Here is a 21,636-nt window from a genome sequence, read left to right as displayed (position 1 = left end):
AAAAAACAAAAAAAACAAGAGTGATAGGCCAGATGATTTGGGTGAGGTTATCTCGCGATGAGGGAGAAAAGCAAGCAAGCAGATTAAAGTGTAATGTCCGGTGAGGGAGGGAGAAGGCGGGAATCCAGGGCAAGTCGTGCGGCGGAGGGAATGTGGTGAGAATGAAGAAGAGGAGAAGGCAGCAAATGCTCTTCCTCCACCCCCCCCCTTTTTTTTTTCATCTCCTCTTATTCAGATCCAACAGCAGAAGAGGAGCGCTGCTTACATAACGCACCAATCCCAACACAATTAACCAAAAAGGAGACGCACAATAAGCACCGTTGGGATTGCTCAATTACAAGAAAAATAGCATTCGGCTGCGTTCGCCAGTCAAGCAAACCTCTTACTGATGTTTAAAAATAAAAATGACTAAAAGTCCTCAAACATTGCTCATCAACGGTTCCCGGTGTGTGTATGTGTGTGGTCCTTAACTGTCGGCCAAAGAATTAGTTGGAACAGATTAGGCCGTTAAACAGCCTTTGCACTATTGTACTGTTGAATTAGCCGGAGCAATTAGGTTGCCGAGGGGATATATGAGGTCAATGTCTGACTAATAAAATAGACGTCTTAGAGAAAATTGGCATGAAAGCAGAACCCGATCCAGCGATTAAGCTAATATATCCACATGTAGTATATTAGATTACTGGGTAAATTCTGGACCGGAGGCAATATGGAGGTGTGTCAGAAAAGTTCCAGGACTGCTGAACGGTGAACAAGAAGAGAATCATGGCTGATTCACAGCGGGGATTACTCTGAAGAGAACTGGTAGTTTTGATTTGTATAGATTTTCTAACAGCTTATATAGCGTAAGAAGAATGTTCATTGAATTTATAAATGTGTCAAAAGCAATCGATTATCAAACTACTTTACTAATTGAGTAATCGTTCGGGGCCAACAAAATTGTGCAAATCTTCTGATAAATTTTCTGACATATCATATAGCGTAATAACACGTTGAATTGAATCTGAAAGTTTTTCCTACAAATTTAGAGCTGTCAAAATTAATCAACAATTAATCGATTATCAAATTACTTTACTAATGGAATAAACATTGTTTAAAAAAAATGTGCAAATCTGATATATTATCTGACATCTCATACAGCGTTAAGAAACACGTTCTGAGAATTTGGTAGTGTTTTTCGTACAAATTTAGAGCTGTCAAAATTAATCGACAAGTAATCGATTATCCAATTAGTTTACTAATCGAGTAATCATTTGGAGCCATTGTCTAACAAAATTGTGCAAATCTGATAAATTTTCTGAAATATCATATTGCGTAACAACACGTTCATTGAATATGAAAGTGTTTTTCCTACAAATATTTAGAGCTATCAAAATTAATTAACACGTAATCGATTATCCAATTACTTCACTAACTGAGTAATCGTTTGGAGCCATTGCTTAACTTATAATTCCCCATATCTTCTGATTTTAGCCTCTCAACAGAAATTATTCAACTATTTCTTTAGATACTGCAGTAAAACAGTGGTATCGGTATCGGTAAGTACAAGTAACATGCCGATACCATTAATTCCAATGCTGATACAGGATTTTGGATGCAGCATCTTGTGTCTTGTTCGTGCACGACATTCATTGATTTGTGACATGTTTACTGCATGCCGATCTAAGATATCCTATTGGCCCTTGAATGCTCTGAACCAATGGCAGGACAGCCCTTTCATGTTGAGAAATAAAAACCTTAGGTATCGGTATGGTATCCGCATCGGCCGATACTGCAAAGCTGGGTGTCGGAATCGGTATCGGGAGCCAAAAAAACGGTATCGGAACAACACTATCCTTTATAAAAGAAGACAGATTATCTTCTGTGTTTAATCAAAAATCAAACGTCAGTTTTTACTTTGGAAAATGATGACGGAATCGGGAACTGAATCAGTTTCAAAAAGGGTGAGTAGAAAATTAATCTTCCTTTTTTAATCACAAAACAATGTGGAATAAAAAGTCATTGATTAATAAACAGTAATCTGTGGGGAAAAATGTTTTTTACATACACAAATGAAAAATGTATCCGATTATTCGATTGTATAATCGATAGATTAATGCGTTCCAAAATATTCGATAGCAACGGATATTAATTATGACATTACTCCTGTGTCAGCTCATTGTCACTTTTGTGCAAATTCTATCATATCAAGGGGACTTCTCGATTATGGGGAAAAAAAAAAAGATTATTTTGTAAATAATTGAAATCCCGATTCTTCAAACGATCAGTTATTTTTTGGTACAAAATAAAAACATTTTTAAAAGTAAAAAAATAAAAAATAAATTACTAATACTAGGCTAGCTAGTATTGAAACAACTCAAAATTAGTATTATTATTCAATTTTGTAATCATGTTGTATAACAATCAAAATCGTAATTGAATTTCGATTAACACAGCCCTCGTCCTATATGTGTAACAGATCTGACGCGTCTTCCTGACCCTGAGGGTCGGCTCTCGCCTTTGCAGACGTGAGGTGGCAGCCGGCCTGCTAATTATTTACCGTAAACGTTTTGATGGCTACAAGAGCAGATGAGTCACGGCGCCAGAGTGCCACATCCTCCGCAAGTTCATCTTGTCAAAGGCTCTTTAGCTGACGAGTCCGGCTCAATCTTTCTCAAGCGTCTTTCAAAAGGAGAGTTCTGCTTTGAGTTTGGATGAGGACGATGCATGAGAGGAGAGCGGGGGAAGAAAGAAAGATTGCAAATGACAGCTGACAAACAAACAAAAATCTGACATTTTGAACAGAATGTGCGCTAGGATTGGTCGTGCAAGTCTGCGCTTATGTGATCAAGGTATAGTCGATGTCGACTAGTCGCTGGTGACGTCATTATTGCTCCAAGCAAGAAAAAAAAAAAAAAAAAAAGTCCCATTCCAACCCAAGACAACATTTTTGTACAATTTCCAACTGATTTATCACAAGAACACGTTGCTCAAAGACGCGTTGAGAATGCAAACATCGTGTTCCGTAGCATAGTGTGCTCAACAAATGGGTTGGCTTGAAGGTGGTCTTGATTACAGTTTATTTGCTGCAAACAGCTGTCGACGCAGCTGCAAACACATCGATGACGGCAGCCGGGGAAGCAAACAGGCCGACTGAAACAATTATTGGAAAGATATATTTGAAAAGGCGAGAACAACGATTATGTCATATTAAGATACACTAGGATTGTCGCCGGCCAATGAAAAACATTTATGTCTACTTACTGTAGGAACAAACAACCGTTGAACTGCTATTTTGTTTAAAACAAAAAACAAAAAAACAAAAAAAAACATGACACTAATCGGTTTAATTTGGTCGGATGCAGCAAGAAAAGTGAAAATATTTGTCCTTATAGTCATTGTTGTATGAATATAGCCTTTTTATGACTCGTAGTAATTTAATTTGCAACGATGACTCGATTAATCGACAACTACTTAATTATCAAAATTTCAGTTAGTATTTTGATAATCAATTAATCGTTTAAAGACCTCATTTCATTTAAACATGATAAAATCAATGCAATTTCAACCTTCAAAACTAGGGGTTTGCTAAAAAAATAAATAAATAAATAAAATCAATGTGAGATTGTCGTTGCGGGACCTTTTACCATAAAATAACGGTATACGTATCGCCTTGAAGGCCATGGATCGGGATACACGTATCGCAATACGTATCGTATCATGATACTCATTGTATCGTGAGACTGTTGGCAATACCCAGCCCTACTCTCAACGATAAATACATAATTTTTTTTTTTTTTTTTTGAGTCGTCCATGAAAGCAGATGAATTCTCTTTGAGTTGAGTCAAATACAAAAAAAAAAATGCAAACATCTGCTTTTACTCTGGAATACACTGGACATTTTTTCCAATTTCTTGTTATAAACAAACCTGTAACTGAATCATAATTCATTTAAATTTGTGCATTTTCTGTTCTGTCAACTTGAAATGATCTAAATCGTGTTTTTTTTTAAATCCAATCATTGATTAATCAACAAAATAATCAACCAATTAATAAAATAATCGTTTGTTGTAGTCCTCATATCAACAGTAGGATTCAGTTGCAAATATTCACTAGAGAAAATGAATAAAATGATAATATATGATGTATAACTCAAGTATTGATCTGTAACTTTAGTTTGAGATAGCCACAACGTTATATTGACAAGTCATAATTTCAGTTATAGATAGTATCTACTTCATTTCGCCCAGTTAATATCTACGAAAAAACATGCCAATTGAATTGAGGTGAAGTGAGGATATCTTAAACTGGAATTAGGACTAGTCAGAATCTAATTGAAGATATCACAAAAGTGGTGTTTCAGATATCTACAACTGAGTTACGGGATATACTCTCGTACGTATAAACCATCGAAATTTATCGTGGATAGGAAGAATGCTGCTGCAGATATCTGAAATGTCGTTTTCGACGAAGCCAAACTGAATTACAGATAAACTGATAAATCTAGCTAAACGAAATTGGATGTACGTTCGTTCACACTGTTAAAAATTCAGTCTTGTCATCGTGGGGACCCGTCCGTGATCGGTTCTAAAACGGTCGCTAAGTGACAACGGGATGGAGTCTTCCGTGTTCCACCAGAAGAGGTACAACCAAAGTGCTTCCTTTCCCAAAAGAAGCCACTTGTTCCCGTGGTGAAATTGTGTTCCCACGTTGCATTTGAGGCCGCAGGTCAGCGGCGGACAGACGCCGCACGCTGTCAAGAGGAAGCCAAAATCTGTCGGTGTTTTCCCGCACTTTGAACAGCGCGCGTCTGCTGTCCTGAGGCGATATGACCTTCTTTTCTAATAAATCCACCTCCGTGATGTCTGCCTCTCATTATTTTTGCCAAATAAAAATCTCACCTCCTCAAACCTCCGGGCGCTCCGAGACAGTAGTAGCGTGCCGGAATTACCTTTTGACGGCGCTGCGCTCCATCCGTTTTAAAGACTGTCAAGCTTTGTGTGCGCGCCTAAAGCCATGACATTCAACATGAATATTTCACAGCAAATGTAAATAATTGATCAGTATGAAAGCAGGACTGGGCAGTTTCTCAGCATATCAATGCTCGGTCTTTGGCAAGCTGTTCACATTTCCTTCGATTAAAGATTCAAGATATGAATTAGTCTCCATCCAAGTCAATAAAGAGACGCAACAAATACTGTTGTTGATGCTCGTTATTAATCATGTGGCTTATTTAAAAGAGAAAGGAATTTATTGATAGCCATTGGAATAACCCTATTGATTCCTGATTGGATTTTCCTTTCGAGGAAATGGGAACAACTCTTTGTCATCATTTAAAGCGACTGAAAGGAGCGCAGCATTAATACCGGCATGAAGAAACGATGAGCTAAGCCTGCTCTTGTTATTCCAACAAAAGGACAATTTGGCCTCGGAAACAGATGTGCCACACTTGTCGGAAGCAGATGTGTTCATGCATAGTGTGCTCAATATACGACAATCCCAGATTTAACTCCTGCAAAGCCAAATTGCGTATAGAAGCTATACAGATTTAGTAGTACTATTAGAAGTAGAAGTACTATTAAGAAAGAGTGCAAGATAAAGTAGGTAAAGAAGAATATGGATACCATTCACAATCTAATGACAAAATACATAAAGTGAATCAAGGATAATGCTTTAAAAATTTTTTTTTTTTAAATGTAGGTGCAGTTGCAGGAAACTCCGTGTCAATCTAATTTGCCTGGTGTATATCAAACTCTTATTCCAAAAGTTTGGACACTGTATAAATAAAAACTGAATATAATGATTTTAAAATCACAAATGAAGTTATTTGATGTTCAAATTGATAAATTTATTTTTTTTGAAAATATTTTTTGCAAACATTCAATAAAAGTTGAGACGGGGATGGAAACAAAAAAAATTGAAAGGTGGTCTCGTCAGACCACAACACACTTTCCCACTTTGTAGAGTTTTAATTTGAATTTTTAGATTTTGCAATGAAGTACGTTAATGGACAAATGTTTTCTAAAGTGTTCCTGAGGCCAAGTGGCAATATCCTGTTCACAATTATGCCTTTTTTTTTTTTTAAATGGAGGGTCGACTGAGGGATTAAAGGTCACGGGCAAGATATTTCAAATTTGAACAGTTAAAATTTGTGTTTTTAAAAATATTCACTGATTTTGAATGTGATGCGTACAAAACATTCCAAAAGAGTTGAGACATGGGCATGTAAACAAAAAAAAATAAAAAAATTGAAAGGTGGACTCGTCAGCACACATTTCCGCTTTGCAGAGTTAACGTGCATTTTTAGATGTCACAATGAACTAAATTAATGGACAATAATTTTCTGAAGTGTTCCTGTACACAATGATAGCGCTTTTTTTGTTTGTTTGTTTATTTATTTTATTTTTTAATGGAGAGCCAACTACGTGTTCAAAGGTCACGGGTAAAATTGCTGTTTTTTGGCCTTTGGTTACACATTTTTTTATTTTTTTTTATTTTTATTTTTTTTTTACTAATAGCATAACATTTCCATTTCTAACAATGGGGAGCGATTATTTGAGAAGGGTTGAACTAAAGTTGTATCTTACGGCACTACTGAAAATTGACTGCGGAAGTGAATGTGCTTGCAAATGATTGGCTAGTCGTCAGTACATGGACTGGCGATTTGTCTGGGATATGTGGCCGTCTTTCCCAGCGTTAGCTGGGCATAAAAAAAGCAAGCAACACAGCAGATGGATGGATAGCGCTCGCCATCTTCATCTGCCTTCATAAGTAAGCCAGGTGTGCTGCCAGAATTGCTGTTTGAATGACAGATTTCACAAATTGGAGGAGTTAGCGGCTTTCTGCTGAGTTGTTTCTCGCTTGTATATGTGACAATGTTTCCGATGTACACATTTACAGATGCTCCGACTAAAGAAGGAGCCTCGACGTGTTTGTCAGCATTACAGCGTGCTTTTCATCCATATATGATTTCATCATAATGGAATGATGAGATATTGTGCTTGATAAATCAAGGTGGGACAAAATATTATAGTTTGACCTTTCCATATTTGCACAGGTTAGGGACTAAGTCTAAATGTAAATAGTGAAAATTTGCCAGAAATACCCACCCTATTTTTTTTTTAAATAACAGCGTAAAATAAATACAGTTAGAGGTGCGACGATTAATCGACAACTAATCAATAATGAAATTAATGCATAATTATTTTTGATAGTGAAATCCATTTAGACATCTTTTCAATTAGAAATTCTCCAAATCCTCAGAATTTCTGTTTCCCAACAATAAATATTCAATAAATATAAAAAAAAAAATGTTTTCCTCTATTTTGATTCATATTTATCTTTGTATTGAATCAAAATTAATAATACAGAATAAATAAATAATTTACAATTTATATTTTATGTACTCTTAATTTAAAATAATATCCTGATTTTCAATACAGGAATGAAAATATAATAAAATATAATAATTGCCAGATTAATCAATTTTTAATATTAGTGATGTTTAATACCACTTTTTATCAGTATGAGTACTAAACTATTGAGCAGTTATTGATACCAAATACGCTACAATAGTACATAAAATTCCTTCAGAAAACAAAGATAAATGTAAAGACACACCTACGTATATATTTTTTAAAACGTCATGAAATTAATGGCAATTTTCTTAGGGGTGGGACAAAAAACCGATTCGACCGAACCATCGGTCGTCAAGGGGAGCTAAACGGCCGTATCGGTAGCAGACTTGTCAACCGATACAAAATCCGCCGGGAATCCTTAGATACATTGCTTGTAAAGCTGTGGACCGGATATCGCGTTGCTGTGAATCGGTTGCGAGTGAGGCTTTATGGTTTTCATAACAATAGCAAGAGTTCTGCGCCGTGCTCTACTTGTTTTGTTTACATTTCAGTGGCATCACTATTCAAGCTGCTTCCGTGTTTACAGAGAGCTAGTAAAGTAGCGCTCAGAGACGCTTCATTCCCCGGATGTTGTAAACATAATGCAAAGACGTTACGCACCTTTTTTTTGGGGGGGGGGGCTACCGTCAACGCCGTGCTCGCGACACGGCACGCGCGCTTGCGCGCAGTCGCGCACAACGAGTGACAACATTAAAATGCAGACAGTTAGCAGAAGCCGGTGCCGTACATCTCGGTATTTCCCATGGCTATCGAGTCCTCTCGGTGCACTTGTATGTCCCGGGCCGGCGTTGGTACTGCGCGCGAGCCAAAAAGAATAACTCCCGCGACGATCCAATGCATGGATTCAAACGACACAGGTATGTCCCACAGCCAACACACCAGCTAAACTAAAAGCACACTGCAAGTATCTCATTTCTCAGTTTGTGGCTCCCTATCAATGTACACAACTAGCATGAGCAGCAGGGAACTGAGACGTGCCCGCAATTACGTCATCAAACTCAAAATGAACGACAGCCCAAAAAACAAAAACAAACAGTAGTGATTCCGTGGTCATCATCGTGTCTCAGATTAAAAAAACAAAAAAATATATCATACATTAACCAAAAATGAATGTGATGGCAAAGAAAAACAAAAATTGTTCAAAACAAAAATTGTTGATAAAAAGGTTAGGGCACTTTTGGAAATATTTTTGGATATATTAAGTTGTTAAAATGTGTTTGATAGATTTATTGTTCCATAAGGTGGGTTCATATTTCTTTTGGCTGGACGGTAGGTTTATGTCATGTCTTAAATTTATGTTTCTGAAATACTTCACAATGTGGACATATTCTGTTTAATTGTGTTGGTGTCTTTTTAAAGGTTAAATATTTATATTTCAAATTGAATTATCAGCCTTTTGTTTTCCTGATCCTTATTTTGAATAAAAAAAAACAAAAAAAACAAGAAGCAAATATAACTGTCAATAACAACTAATAAATATTTAAACTGATAAATTTTTCAGTCATATCGCCGAGCCCTTTGTTCCGGTCCATTTAAATAATTGATTCAATATATAAAAATATAGAAGACATATTTGTTGTTGTCCTTTTTTTAACACATTTGTAGATACTGTAAAAATTTGTGGTGTTTTAAGATTAATGTTTACAAGCAACAAATGTCACTATAAGTTCTGAATATTGAAATTAATCGTATCGAATCGAAAATTGTATCGTTCCCAAACTTAATCGAACCGTTCTGTTCTGAAAGATAATCCTTTTTCAATCGAATCGCAACTTGTGTATCGAGATACATATCGAATCGGCCTCATGTCAGAGATTCCCACCCCTAAATTTTCTACATTTGGCATTTCTGATATCTAGCTCCCAATGTTCTTGCTTAGGACCAAAACAAGTTGAGAGTGAATTAACAGCGCCACTGCTGTTTCAGCCAAGTGGAGCATTTTGTTTGCCACAATCACTTCAATACTCGATTAACCAATAACCACCTATGTATAAAATGATTAATGATCATCCAGCCACCAATCTTCTATCGCGTTTGACCTCTTCGGCGTCACAGGTAACTGGAGCCTCGCCCAGCTGACTTTCGGTCAAGTGGCGGGATCGTTAATTAGTCACACTGTTAAGATCAATTCATCAAAAATAAATATTGTTTTAAAACAACCATAATGATTTCTGCATCAGTATTTACATGATTAATTTCTGAAAGTATGGTTAGGACATTTTGGGGTTCGTATGCAACAGGGGTTTTGTGAACCTAAAGCGCAACCCAGGCTCCCATGCCTGATCAGCGTGTGAATACGTGCACATCGGAACCTTTCACAGATTGCGCAATCAGTGTCTGAATATGTCTGAATGTACAGTACGGTAAAGCACTCAGAACAGTGGAGCAGCACTCTGCCAGCACAGTCCATTTGGCGTATTGTGTCGAGGCTTTCATATGCAAATTTCATCCGGAATCAACCCAATGTGTTCTCTTTTCTCTGACAAATTGTAAAGAAATGTAGAGACACCGCTGCTGTGAGAGTTTTTTTTTTTTTTTTTTTGCTATCTCCTAACCCGAAGCATCACGATAATGTGTTCATCATGTCACCATAATGTCTGCCCGGATTAGTTGTGTCGTCTTTTGTGAAAGCGGAGCACTAAAGCTTGGATTCTTCATCCTAATCTGTACAAGCTCGACTTTATTTCTTCTCAAAGAACAAGGCAGCATCTCCTCGGGTTAGCAATCTATAAAAGATAAAACTGCATTACGAGATCAACAAAACGTCTCTCAAATTTGTATTCAATCCCATGAGATTATGGTGCCTTTAGCTTGCAATCCTCAAATGGACGATTGTCGGGAGTTATTGCCAGTGGAGCAACTCTAATTCAAATTGTTTGCCTTGACAAGAAAACAATGTCAGAAATTTAAGGAGGCTGAAGTGAAGGAATAAATGAGCGCTAGTTACAACTTCACTTGCAGATTAAGATTTGTGTTCTGAAGGAGAACTTTTACATCTACTAACAGCCCACTATGAAAGTGTATTGGTGGCATAACAGAAAAAAATGTTCTTACAACCAGTAATAGTTTCGTTGCCGAAAATTTTTCGACTATAACCATAACTAAAATTGACTGACAAATTCGTCAATGACTACAACACAGTGACGGAAATTCACACAATCCAATCAGAAGGAATGAAACGCAGGTGGGAGAAAAGAAAGACTCTGAAACCGTTCACTGCACTTTATTTAATGTTCAAACATTCATTGTGCAGCAGTAAGATTCATCTCAAACAATTATGCACTTTTTTTTTTATTTAGGTGAAAACTTAGTTGTATTATTGTCAACATGTTTCATTGAAAAAATTAATAAAGACACCAATGTATTCAATGTTTCTTGCGTGTTAAACTAGTTACAAAGGTGTGTTGTAATTTTCTGTATAAAAGTTTAAATGTATGCTGAAGGAAAATATTGACTAAATTGTCAATTTAGTCGACTAAAATTGCTCTTTTTTTGTCAACTAAAATTGGATTAAAACTAAAATACAAATCAGATAACTGAAACTTTAATTTTAGTCAAAAGACTATAACAAACTAAATTAAAACTTATCGAAATTAACACTGCTTACAATGTGGTAAAATGAATGTTTTAACATGATAAATTTCACTATTTAACGTGAGAAATTTTACATTGTGTACGTTTTGCGTGTAAATGTAATAATGGTCATGGTACAACATAAGTTTATAGTTAGCTTAGCTATGTAGCTACTAACATTTATATTGAGTGTAATTCGAACTTAAATAAATATCCTATTTTTCAATACAGGGATGGAAATATAATAAAATATAATAATTGACAGATTAATCGATTATTAATATTAGTGATCACTTTTTTTTTCAGACTGATACCAGTATGAGTACTCAACTATTGAGTACTTATTGATAACAAATACGATACCACTACAATAATACCTATACAGTTGACAAATAGTATTCCATAAATAGAATTACTTTTTCTTTTTTTTGCTGAATGTGAAAGTCAAACTTATGTTTTAACATTAACATGACGTTAAAACAAGAATATCATGTGATAACGTATTGCACTGAAAAACAATCACGTTCCAACGGGAAACTTATCAAACGTGATATATCATATCAAGTTGAAAAGTGAAAATTATCACATCATAACGTTTTAATGTGCATCGAAATGTGAAACTTAATCACGTTATCACCTGAAACTCATCACATTTTAACGGGATAACATATGGTGAAACGTGTAACTTATCACATGACAATGTATCTCGTTGACACGTAAAAATGATCACGCTATTACATGAAACCAATCACGTTATGTCATCACATTAAAACGTCAAACTTATGTCATAACATGAAACTCATGACGTTTTAATGTGATAATGCTGAAATGAAAATGATCACATAGTGTGAAACTTACCACATGTTAACAATAAATTTTACGATATTAAAATGTGACATTTTTAATGTTATAACATGAGCCTTTATTATTCAAAATTTATCACATTATAAGCTATAACAAAAAAAAAAAGTACACAAATTGCACGGGGACGGCATGGCTCAGTGATAGAGTGGCCGTCTCCCAACCCAGAGGTTGTGCGTTCTGTTGTTTGAAAGCGCTAGATAAATAAAGATGACGTGACTTGACTTGATTACTGTCTGTACAATTAACATTTTTAGGAAGGTAACAGTTTGACCATGTTTTCCTATCGGAAAAATGGATTTGGACTACAAACCCAAAAGTCAAGTTCCTTTGCTTTTCCTTTGTGGGGAGGAAATAAACCTATAGAAGCCCAACAGTTATGCAGGGGACGTCGAAAATGAAATGTGCTTATGCCTGAGGTAAAGTACTGCAGGAAGGCAGTATAGCACTGAAACAAACAGACCTTTATAAATAAGGTTATATCACGTTTTTGTCTGAGGCTGTCAGGAGAGAAATTATGGAGAGGAAATACCTCACAGTACATGCCAGATAAGAGTCATAAAGAGATGCATTGCGCCACAAAAAAGGCTTTAATTATTTAGTAGTCTTCTATCGCAAATACGCAATAGCATCGGTTATTTTATGTTTCATTGTTTTGTGTGAGCATGTGGAAACACGGGCGGAAAAGATGAGTAATATTTACTTGAAAGGAAAATTTTTACAAGGAGAGTTTTGAGTACATTTTAGCAGTTTATTTGTATTTTTTTTTTAAGTTACTCAAGCGTTGAGGAACGAACTCATGACCTTCAGCTTGGGAGACAGCCACTCTACCACCTGAGTCATGCCACTCTCGCCGTTTGCCACTATACTGGATTACTGGTGTGTCCAAATTGATACCAAAAACGGGACTCATGGAGATAGAAGGATTCCCCCTGACATCATCAATATACGAACACACAGCAGGAATGGCATGGCTCAGGTGGTAGAGTGGCTGTCTCTCAACCTGAAGGTTGTGGGTTTGTTCATCAACCCTTGAGTAGCTTTTTTTTTTTTTTTTTTTTTTTTAATAAAATGGTCAAATGTCCTCAAAACTCTCATTGTAAAATTTACTTAGAATTTCTGTTTTTTTTGTTTTTTTTTAAACAGTGTAGAAGGTCGAGTGTTTATATGGTAATCGGAAAATGATGGTTGACCTGAGTTGGTATGCAGCCAAACGAATGCAGCCAATTTACCATCCGATTAAGCAGGTACGGGTAAAGCTGTGCGCAATAAGAATCTAAACAAAACTGTAATTGTATTCAACTCCATTAAAATTGAAATTGTTCTCCCTTATCCAAAACGAGGCAGCGCCATAGACGTGACTGATAAACCAATAAATAACTTACCCCGCCGCCTGATTTCGCCGATAAGCGTCGGAAAACGGATGTGACGGCGGGATATAATCAAAGTGATATATTGAAAACGCGCACACAAAAGGGCAGGATAGTTTGCAAAATAAACGCGGTATTAGGTGAGTCACGCATCAGCCACCGGTTCTAAACAAGGAGCGCGCATTAACTTGGTGCCATCTGACTAATCATTGCAAGTCATCAGATAATTAGCAGCGCTGCATCACGCTTGCGAAACACAAATGACCTTCTGTCATTCGGCTTTTATACGCTGGTTAATGAAGGATAATTATAAACAATAGCAAGGCCAGACGGAGGAGATTTTGGCGGACTGCGGTTGCATCACTGGGAATTCACCTATGTGGATGAGGGGAGGAGAGAAGAAAAAAAAAATGTTGCCTTTTGCACAACAGCTCACGCGTTGCAGCAGTTGAGTGCTTTTGCCTGAAGCGAAAGCTGGCGTTAAAAAAGATGCAAGGTGCGTTTAATTCACTTGGAAGCCGCCTTTTTAAAAGTGTTTTCGATTTTGCCATTGACAGAAAATGTGGGAATGCTCTTTTATTCTTACGATTCACTTTTTGCGGTTGCCTGACAGTTTAATTCCGATGTTAAAGCCCTGACGACACATTCGAATAATAATTCAAGTAATACTGTCCTAAAGCTGTCAATTTAAACAAATTGTTTAACATTATTGCTGCATTTCACAAAACAGTGAAGTCAGAAATGTCCAACCTAAGAAACACCACTCCAAATCTCATGAACTCGGGGTAGACAATGGAAATAAAAAGTCTACACACCCCTGTTCAAACGATACTACAAATAGCACATAAAATTCCCCCCAAAAAACAATGACAAATAATTTTAAAGACCTACTGCATATATCCTAAATATAGCATTTTCCCCTAAATTTGCACAAAATTAAATGTCAATTTTCTATTTTCTAATTTAAGCTTAAAATCAGGCTGGTATCGGCACCACCCCACTTCCCCATCCCTGTTCTATTTTTTATTCAGAATAGATTAGAGTATACAGATAGGCCAAGCAATGCAGCGTGACCACCTGCAACAATTGATAGTAGGGATGTAATGATATCCAAGCATCATGATACGATATTATCACAATATGAAGCTCACAATACGATAATTATCACAATATTGTGGAGAGTTTGGCGATACAAAAAAGGTCACAATATTGTAAAAAAAAAAAAAAAGAGCTCATACTAAAAAAAAAAAAAGCACAATATTGTGCTTTTGTACATAATAGCAATGTTATGTTATTATTATGATTATTATTATGATTATTATTATTATGTTGTTGTTAATGCACGCACACATTGAATTCCTCCACATATTGACTTGCTTCACAGTTAGTTAGCTGACCATTACTGTAGATTTTAAACATAGAAGGGCCAAAACATGCCTTGTGAAAATTAAACAGCACTAAAAAACTAGATACGAGAGGGTGCTAGAACTGCACAAATGGAGATCAACTTGACTTTTTTAACAGATGTGTTGCATTTAATTATCGTGAACATGACAATGACATTATTGTGGCAGTTTTAATATCACAATATCACCATATCGCGCTTATCGTTACATCTCTAATTGATAGCAGAGTGTGGCGTATCATTATGAATCATTTGAGTCAGGTGTGTGTCTCTAGCGAACCCTTGAGACAGGTAAAGAACCCCTACTCAACAGTAAATTGCCCAAATGTTTTCTTCAGCTCAATAACAACTAACTACCTGATTGAACTTGTGTCACAGAAAAGTGACAAAAGGCATCACGAGACAGTCTTTCTCTTGTATCGGATCTCATTAGATAGAGCAGGTGTACCTAATGTTATGGCCGAGAAACATTTTGAAAAGGTCAACGCTCCACATTTCCGTATTCCGCTAACTAGCACAGCAACAAAACTAAACGCTGACACAAAATCAATGATAATGAAAAGGGTAAACAAAGTGAATTGCACTCAAAGCAAAGCGTGACAAGGTAACGATTAAATGTGAGGGCACGCGACATCTCAAGTGTTTTGCCTGATGTGTTCCGTTAAAAATATCTCAAAGTGTGCAGGGATTCTGTTGAACTTTCATCAGTATTTTTTTTTTCCCGCAGAGCGAGGCCTGTCACTTTCGAATGACAGCCTCACGAGAAAACAACTCCTGATTTACACAAGCGTCATTTGCTTTAGTTCCTCTAAGTTGCTCACAAAAAGCACATTTTCCTACAAACTCTTTTTCTCGAACGGTTTAGCTCAGGTGTCAGTTTTTTTTTTTTTTTTTTTTATTCCCTTCCACGGATAATAAGGAAACGCAGACTGACAGAAACTAATAGAGAGATAAAGCGTTGCGGCTGCAAAGTAACAAAGCTTCTGGGCTCCATTTCAAATTTTAGCTTCCCACCTCAGCCTGCCACCTGCAAGCCACAAAGACCTCACATCTCATTGGATTTAAAAAAACGACTTGTTTCGCTTGTTATCATGAGAGCATGCATGCACACAAATACGTGCACTAACTCTAGGAATTCTGCTCCAAAGGCGTAAGTGCCAAGTTCAACCTAGCGACGGTTATTGTGACGTAATGGCGGAATGTGTGTGTGTGCATGCGTGTGCACGTGTGTAGATATTTCCTGCTCATACCTTATTCAGATCCAGGCACAGAAAAAAAAAAAGAGCGAGGCAGAGAAAGAGAGGGAGAGAGGGCATGTGCTCTGAGCTGGAAAAACTCTCAATCACATTTTAATGGGATTATTTATTCAAAGACTGTCATGACATGATGTGCCTGCATTCTAGGCCAGGCGTCTATTTGAATGGGTGTTTATATGTGTGTGTGCGCGAATAATATATATATATATATATATATATATATATATATATATATTATTTTTTTTTTCTAAAGGACAAGTTGACCAAAAAGCGCTTTATAAATAAAGTTGAGTTGATTTGAGTTGAGCTGAGCTACTGTGATGTCATTTTCACTCGACAGCAAGTGGCAAAATGGCTGCCACCTGAGATGGATAGAAGCAGGTGGATTTTGCTCCTTGATTCATGCTCCTCAAACGCAATATTAATCAGAATACCATGTTTAGATTTGTAGTGGTGCATAGAACATATTGTAAAGAATATTTTCCGGGTTGACTTCCGCTTTAAAAAATATTTCATTTATTTTAATGGATTTATTGATCCATCTTGTAATGATGAGAATGTAGTGACATGTATTACAAAATGTATACAAAACATTGTTTTTGTTGATCAGGATCATGTGATACAACATGGCATTTTTCATTGGCTGCTACTGTGTTGGTAGATGCAGAAACAACATACCGCGTGGCAGTTGAGTGATTTTGTATGCGGTAGATCTTATGGTGATTCGCAAACTCGTTCACTATGCGTTCTCCTAAGCTCCAAACATGTCTGAAGCTTTTTCTTGATACAACGGTGTTTGAATTTGTTCTCGACCGGCTTCCAAAAGATGTACTGTCATTTCAGAAAACAATCAATCACCACTGTTTTTTTTTGTTTGTTTTTTTAAATCATCCGCCCGTCTGAACAGTTTCTATCATCTCCTTCCCAGATGTATTTCTGACTGTGTGTGCGCGTATGCCATCTGATCAATCCATTGTCGCCAAACAAGATATAAACCAGAGCAATTCCACAATGGACAACAATGTTGAACTCGAAACACAAACAGTGATTGGACTCAACTGTATTATATTTTCTTTAGAAAGCACCCACACAGTCGTAAATCAAACTCAGATAAAAGATAAGATAAAAAAAAGAAAGTGTCTCAGAAGCTTACCGTGGGCTATAAGAAGAACTCAGCAGGACGGTGGTGAGATTGCCAATAAAAAATTTAAAAAAAAAGCCCTGCTCTCATCAAAGTGGCCTTACGCAGATTTGTAATAATTTCTTGTGATCTTAAAGCCTTACAAATGTGCCCTGTGCATGTGTACGCCTCTCATCATACGCTGACATGAAGCACAGTGCACAAGCAAGCAGGCTCCCTCAACGCAGCTGCCCCACAGCGCACCCTCATCAGCATCATCAGCCCCACGGCGCCCTGCTGGGTTGTGCGCTGCTGAGGGGACAAACGATCTGCTTCTGACCCATATCGAAAAAGTTACTGTAAAAGGCCACTTTGCTCAGAAGTGCTTGGTGGCTGTTCTCTAAAAGGTACAAGCAGAAATGGGGCATAAAGAACATGCTTTTTTTTCTTGCTGTACTTGAATAATGCGTAACTGCACATCCACTACAGTAGGTGGTAGGGGTGTGAATTGCCTAGTACCTGACGATTCGATTCGTATCACGATTCACAGGTCACGATTCGATTCGATACCGATTAATCCCGATACGAATGGTCACGATTCGATACCGATTAATCCCGATACAAATTTATAAGTCGATTGTTGCGATTTTTTTCCATTCAAATTTAGAAAATACTATCAGTAAATTTGTACATGTACACTGTAAGATTTGTATGAATATATTTATCTAAAACTTGAGGCTTATAACCGTGAGCCACTGTACACAAACAGTTTGCAATCTGTTTCACATTTGAACAGCATTAAAATAAAAATATTAAGGCTTAATGTGCCGTTCATATAACATTCTTCCATGCTCAAGGTGTGAATCCTAAAAAAAAAAAAAAAAAAAAAAAAACAACAACAATCGATTCTGCCGATTATTGAATCGATTCGAGAATCGCGCGATGTAGTATCGCGATATATCGCCGAATCGATTTTTTTTTTAACACCCCTAGTAGGTGGCATTGGTGCTCTTATTGTCAGTGTGCGCAGGGAGTATTAATGCAAAGGTGTAGGAGAGAGACTAACACGAGGGCCCGATGGATTAATCGGCTGCCGATTATAATCACCCGATTATTGCCCTTCAAACATCAGCCAAAATAATCTGCCAAATGACTAATTGTTTTCCCATTAAAACATTCTAAATGAAGAAATCTGAAGTTTCCAAGGTTGTGGAAGTACCCTGAATGCACCATTTTGCTTGCTTAGCATTAGCAACTAGCAAGCGTGTAACATATGTGATTCTGGTGTCCCTATGCATTTTTTAAATGTTTAATGGCACCTAGTTGGAGTTTACTGTGAAACTAAATACGCAACAAGAATTACACACATTGTATATTTAAACAAGAAATGTGCTTCATTTCTTAAAACGTCGCTAGCGTTAACGCTAAAGTCAATGGGAGATCCCATTGACATGCTAGCAAGAGTGATAGCCCTTCAAATAACGCATATAAACAAACAAAAACACTGCGGAAACATATCCAAGAGTAAGATAATGCTACCCAAAGGCACAAAGTCTTCCCAAACAATGAAAAACGAGTTATTTTAATGGAATTCAATCACAACTTTTTCTTCTCACTCTAAGTGCGTACTGACCACAGATGCACAGCATCACACTGCCCCTAACAGGCCAAAATGCACAGGAACAGCCAATATTTGTTCTTATTGTTTTTTCAGTGGCTACTATTTTAATTTATTATTTTACTTCCTGTTTTGTTATGTCTGTCCTTTCAAGTTATATTTAAAGTTGAGATTTCAAGGATTCAAGAAATATCTTTCCTCAAAATCCTTTTTTTTTTTTTTTTTTTAATTTACACATGACATGGCACGAAAATACAATCCCAGAGGTCTCGGATTAGCCCATATAAGTTCCAAGACTTGTGAAAATAACACAAGGACAAAAAATATGATTACAAAAGAAGGTTAATGCTTAAGAATGAAAATAAGGAATACAAATGCAAGTTTAATTTCACATATATGCAAATAAATAAATAAACGTAAAATATGGAGCCGGCCACCAAACCAAAATGAAGCATTTTATAATCGTTAAAAATCGCAGTCTTTCAATTGAATTTCAATTAATTGTTCAGCCCTATTATAGAGCTATGACAAATCATGTATCAAAGACATAAGCATGAACCATTTTTCATGAAGTCGCATTATAGTTCACAACATTGCGCTGAAGAAACAGTCAACCCACGCTGAACCTTTTCATCTGTGTGCATTTCCCTGGTGCCCCGTGCTCGAACAGGCTTGCAAAGGCTCATCTGTCCTGCTTAGTATGACATGCCGCAGGAAACAGTCAATTACAGTTTTATGAAGTGAGCTTTCTTAAAAAAAATAAAATAAATAAAATGTAATGCTTAATTCAAAAGGTACAACTGAGTGAACCGGGTGGCCGAATGACAAAGCGCCGGACGTATTTGTACATTTGCGCCACCCTTGAGAAAAGATGTTTTGATTTTGCACTTGTGCATGAAGACTCCTTCCCTGCTGTTGTTTTCATGATTAGCTGCTGTGTTTAAAATGAAACTGACAGGTTTTATATGCTTCTCAAGCTGTATTTATGAAAAGCAAATTCCCCATGAGTGTCTGCAACATAGTCTCAATTTTATTCAACAATTGAACGCCCAGTGCACCTGCATTGATGCATGAACCAACTGCAGCGCAAACACTATATTTTACCACAAAAACACCATTTATGTTATTTACATCCACTCCATTAACCACACAGATTCCCCGTGTGCAGAACAGGGCGCACTTGGTTTGGAACATGTTTACATTTTATGTGTTTGGAATAGTAGTGAACAAAAATAGTACAGTAGTAATTTGAGTTGGAAGTTTAATTTGTAAAATGAGAATTAAGCAGATTAATCCACCAGTTTTCATCCATTTTATCCTGCACGCCCTCCCCAATGTCGATTGAAAGTGATGTCAAAGTGCCCTCGGGCTCGCATTATGAGTCAAGGTAGGACTGGGTGTTTATTTTTGGGGGAAATTATCATTACTTTATTATTATAATTCTTTTTTCTATTTTTATTGGAGAAAAAAAAACCGCTTAATGAGGACGTCAAGACAAAATAATTCTTCACAATATTCCAATTTATAGCGCATATGTGGAATTGTATGAATGAATCTGAAAAATCCACCCGTTTTTAACCAACTCGTGGGTGGCCATTTTGTCACTTGTTGTTGACTGAAAATGACAAAATGTCACACATATCAACATCGCACATCAGTTTCACTTGCTCGATTTGGTCATGTGACGTTTGTAACCTGTGATGTCATTTTCAGTCGACAGGAAGACACAAAATGGCCGCCCCCTGAGATGGCTAGACACCAGCGGATTTTACTCCTTAATTCATATTCCTCAAACACTATATTAACCAGAATGCCGTGCTTACACTAGAAGGGGCACATACAACATATTATAAAGAAGATGTATGACTTGACGTCACACGCTTGCTGCTAGCAACACGATGCATTCAGGGAGATCTCACAATGCAAGAACTTCCATACACACGCCAACTACGGCTTTCCTTTTTTATGGTTTTTATCACGTAAATAGTTAAATAATTTTACTATTATTGATGAATTCAATTCTACTTTATGATAAATCCTTTCTTTTTTCGAACCTCGGCGCATTATTTGTGTATGACATTGTCGTGACAACACTGTGTGCGTGCCTTTCAGCGTCTTCCATCACTCGTCTCGCCTTTCCCGACTCCTCTCTGCTCTTTATTCCACCTCTTACTCTTAAGCTCTCTTCACTGCATCCCCAAGTCTCCATTTCCCTCTTTGCAAGCAGACTTCCTCCGAGGGCAGATTTTACAGCTCACTTTGTCTCCCTGCCTATCCTCATCTCTGATCCCATCCTTCCATACGCTCTTTTTACCCCACGTTTTGATTCATCCGTCTCAATCTAACAATAGGTTTGAGAACCTATTTACAGTTGCGCAATGATTGCTGTCATCTTCTCACATCTCTCTCATGGTGAGCATTTTTTTTTTTTTAACTGTCTATATTTGCAAGGTGAGAAATAAGCAGTTTGCGGGTCAAAATGAGGATTTTACGCCTAATTAAAATGCACTGAATAACAAAATTGAGTATCACAGTTTTTCTGATGTAGGCAGTCGACCATGGAGGCAGGCTCGGCGCTACTCACGCCACAACCAGATAGTTAGCAACTAGCTTCACTGACTACTAGTGTTCCTAAACACGTTGAGGACTTGGAGAGAAAGTCTATTTGCTAAACAGGAACGGAAACGGAAATTAATTACGCTGCGCTACGCCGTATGTCAACCAGGCGCTAGCTAGCAACAAGCTTTGCTGGCTAGCTAATTGCTAAGCTAACCTAATACTGACATAGCCAGCGCGTTTAACACCGAAATTAAGTGTTTGGGGTGATTGAGTCCACTTTTCACCGACATCTAGCTGGAATGGCGTTAAAAAGGAGAGCATCCAACTTTAAAAAAAATAAAATAAATAGCAGGCAAATAAATAAGTGTTTCGACTCCAGAAAGAAAAATCTACTTTCTAAACAGGAACCGTAAATAGAAATCCATTACGCTACGGCTACGCCATATGTCAGCCACAGACAGTCGGCTTAAAATACAT

The 21,636-nt window shown here is 37.0% G+C and overlaps 2 protein-coding genes across 6 annotated transcripts in view; one reads left to right on the top strand and one right to left on the bottom strand.

Moving 5' to 3' along the window:
• The window catches only part of macrod1 (mono-ADP ribosylhydrolase 1), a 163,819-nt gene that overhangs the window by 74,634 nt on the left and 67,549 nt on the right, over nucleotides 1-21,636 (bottom strand). The gene's annotated exons all lie outside the window — the stretch shown is intronic.
• flrt1b (fibronectin leucine rich transmembrane protein 1b) overlaps nucleotides 1-21,636 on the top strand; it is a 71,281-nt gene that overhangs the window by 26,904 nt on the left and 22,741 nt on the right. The gene's annotated exons all lie outside the window — the stretch shown is intronic.

This window comes from Festucalex cinctus, chromosome 9 (genome assembly GCF_051991245.1).
Source record: "Festucalex cinctus isolate MCC-2025b chromosome 9, RoL_Fcin_1.0, whole genome shotgun sequence".
Lineage (NCBI taxonomy): Eukaryota > Metazoa > Chordata > Actinopteri > Syngnathiformes > Syngnathidae > Festucalex > Festucalex cinctus.
This window is presented reverse-complemented; position numbering and strand designations above follow the sequence as displayed.